At 25.4% G+C, this 3,676-nt stretch overlaps 1 long non-coding RNA gene across 1 annotated transcript; it reads right to left on the reverse strand.

Moving 5' to 3' along the window:
• Positions 1-2,247: 2,247 nt before the first annotated feature.
• On the reverse strand, positions 2,248-2,960 carry LOC120090079 (uncharacterized). Its single transcript, XR_005485408.2, has 2 exons — positions 2,814-2,960; positions 2,248-2,647 (listed from the first exon to the last, which is right to left on the reverse strand). It is a non-coding gene; the product is annotated as an uncharacterized LOC120090079 (long non-coding RNA).
• Between the last annotated feature and the right edge of the window lie 716 nt (positions 2,961-3,676).

Raw genomic sequence — 3,676 nt, forward strand, 5'->3', positions numbered from 1 at the left:
AATCTCTAACCATGCTAATTTTTCATTTAATTCTAGTTCTCACAATTTACATAGATTTCATAAAAGACTAATTTAATGTTTTTTTCCATAAATTTTCATTCATCATTTTTTGGGGAAATATAAATTTTATTGCAAAACCAAATACTTAGACCCGTTGGATAACCATTTTCATTTTTGTTTTTGGTTTTCTGTTTTGAAAATCTATTTTTGGTTTTCAATTTCTAAAAAACAAAAACCATACATCTTTCTTTTCTGTTTTTACCGCAAACATGTTTTGGTAATTGTTTTTGGTTTACTATTTATAAAAAAATAAAAAATGATAACTTTTTAGTTTTATTTTTTCTTTATGATAATCAAATAAAACTATTTTTACATTAATTTATCATCTAATATATAAAATTATAAAACCAGATTTTTATTTTAATTATTTTAAGAAAAATCATATCGATAAAAAAATATCAAAAGTAATTAATTACAAATCAACGGAGAAAAATAGAAAAACAATTTGAATGGAAAAATACAGGAAAATAATTTCAGTTTTATAAAAACAAATTATAGGAGAATCAGGAAATGATAAAAAAAAATTAATTTGAACTAAACTATTTTTCGTTGTTTTTAAATATAATTGTTCCCCTTTATGATTTTGAAGGTATTATGAACAATCGTCACTCAATATATGACAATTTACTAATTTGTGAATGCAATACTTCAACTACTTGATTCAACCAACAATACAATGTGTGAATAATTAAATATAAAAGTGATAAGAATTAGGGAGATGAGAATTAAGGGAATAATTCTTTATGTATATTTTTAAATTGATAAAAAAAACCATATATTTATAAACTATTTGAATGTGAATGTTCACGCATTTTGAAGAAAAACATATCTTTCCATTAAGGTTTTGTCTTGGCTAAAAAAAAATTAAGGTTGTTTCTTTTAAAAAACAAACCCTCTCACGATGAGTTGTGGTTTTTTTAAAAAAAGTTTTTAACAATGGTTCAATTCATAATTTTTTCAACTTTTTAATTCTAAATTTTGAAATTGTTTTTTAGAAAATCAAGATGTTCTTGTTAAAATAGAAAATGAGAATTGATGTGCAATTGAAATGTAAAAGAATAATTTTTTTTGACATTAATTGTCATTCAATTTCATATAAATAAGTAGAAATTATTAGAATAAGATGAAAAGAAGTGAAAATGGAGAAAAAAAAGATGAAGGTTTTAGGTCTTAAACGCGTAACAAATCAATTGCGAACTAGCATGATCACTAGAGCACAAAGGATTTTCATTGACCGTGGTCTTCATTTAAATACAAATACAAAAACACGTAATTTTCAAAAGCTAAAAATCATTTTTTTAAAACTTTTTTTTTCTAAAATAATAATTCTTAACATTTTAAATTCGTTTTTGAAATTGAGAAAACATATCCACTATTGAATACCAAACATATTCATTTTTGAAACCTATAAATAAAAAACTAAAAACCAATTAACTATCAAACGAGCTCTCCACCACACATACTGTGAGACTTCTTATATTTCATGCAACATATATCTAGATGAAACAAAGAGAGGTTCCTTTATTAAGATTTATTAAAATATTTAGAAAAATTGAGATTTTGAACTAAAATACTTTCTTACCTACTAAAGTTTACAAATAAAAAATTATTTCACTTGAAATAAAGAAGAATATCTTTTTGGTCCCTAAATTTTGGGAAAGTTTTTATTTATCGACCCAAGCATATCAAAATGTTACATTTTACCTCTGGGTTTTGAATATATTCTCTTCTTATGATTCTTCTTTAACAAGAGTACGAGAGAGGTAAATGGGATCAATAGGTGCACCCAGACATCTCAACTAGGTTGATACACATTAGTCATCCTTGATGTTTTCTTCAATGCTCACATTAGTCGTCTTTGGCATTAATTTTTTGTTAATTATTTTAAAATAAGTATGATGTGAACATTTAGTGAAAAATCAAGGTTAAAAGTGCAAATCTTGAGACATAAAGACCCAAATTGAAATAAAACTCAATACTCTACGATAAATGTAACATTTTCAAACTTATTCATAAGATGAAAATTGAACTTAAAACTCATGGATGAACGTATATTTAGAATTCGAGGATAAAATGAAAAATACTACATAAAAAATTTAGGGACAAAAACGCATTTTCCCTAAAAATAAACATACAAATTATTCAATAACATTACTCAAATTTATTTTTCTCTCTCACACAAAGCCATAATCAAAACTTGTCTTATTTCAACACTCCAAAATCTTCACCACATTAAGAAACATACACTTCGATTGCTAGAAAACGTACCATCAAAACACTCTTTTACAGACACTTTCACAATAGAAACTCAACAATTTAACTTCCAAACCCTAATTTATTCATAATTCTTCCCCCACACAACTTGATCGGTAACACATTCTTAACACTAATAATAATTTCCTCTAAGGCGGTGGATATTACATCATATCTAGTTTTCTAAGCCGTTATGGCCGGTAGCTAGCGCCTCGGATGGCGGCCTTCTTCGTCGCCTCCGGGTTGTTAATATAGTTGCCACCTCTAGGCCGAGCGGAGTTCAAGAATTTACTTCCCACCATATTCTTGATCTCACTCATATCAATCTTCTCAACTGCGCAACAAAATATCATTCATTGTTAAATCAACAATAAACTCAAAGCTCTAACATGAACTCTAACTTCAATTTTATCATATATAATTAGGGTAAAATTCTGTTTCATATCTGTCCAAGAAAAAGTTAATAAAGTTTTTGGGAAGAAAAGAGATATGGGACTTACAATCTGCATAAGGTAAAGTGTTTTGGATGAGTCTTCCTGTTGCCATATGAAAAAGGAGAAGAAGCATAAAGCTTAAAAAGATTGACCCTCTCTTGAAACCCATTGAGATAAAACTATCTTTTAATTTTTTTTCTCTCTTTGGAGATGAACTCTATTCCATGATTTTGTGGGTATATATATACAAAGACCATAGCAACTTCCAATATTAATAATCAATAAAAGTTTCTTTTTTAATTAGGGAGAATAATAATCAACAAATTAAAGAAACACACTTCTAGAAAGAATGAATATTTAATTGTATTTTTGTAACCATACTTGGTTTTGAATGAATTAGATTGATACAAATCTTTTTTCCTTTAAATTTCTTTATTCTCTATATAGCGTTTACTTGCGCTATTGAAAAATGAATATATGTTATTCATTAATTCGGTAAAGAAATTGCTTCAATTGTACTTAAAAAAAAAAAAAAAAGAATTACTTAAAAAAAAAAAACTAAATAGAAACAAAATGTATAATTTATTGACTTTGAGAAAGCAATTTCTAATTGGATTTTGTTTGACTTAATAATTTTTAATTTTTATAAATTAAAGTTATAAGCATCGATTCCACCTATTCATTTTATAACATATTTTCTAAAAGTGCTTCAAAAATATAAATCAATTTTTTTTTTAAAAAAAAATAAAGTAAACCCTCGTTTTTAAATTCCGAATTTTCTTTTAAGAAAAATAATTTAGTACAGAGGAATAAAAAATAAAAAAAAAAAGAAAAAAAGAAAAAAAGAAAGATATATATAAAAAAATAGTTATATTAAACCTAGATTAATTATTGTTGATCTTATTTTATAATAACTCTTACTCACATGT

Source organism: Benincasa hispida, chromosome 1, assembly GCF_027475165.1.
Source record: "Benincasa hispida cultivar pf3 chromosome 1, pf3_genome.v1.1, whole genome shotgun sequence".
Taxonomy (NCBI): Eukaryota; Viridiplantae; Streptophyta; class Magnoliopsida; order Cucurbitales; family Cucurbitaceae; genus Benincasa; species Benincasa hispida.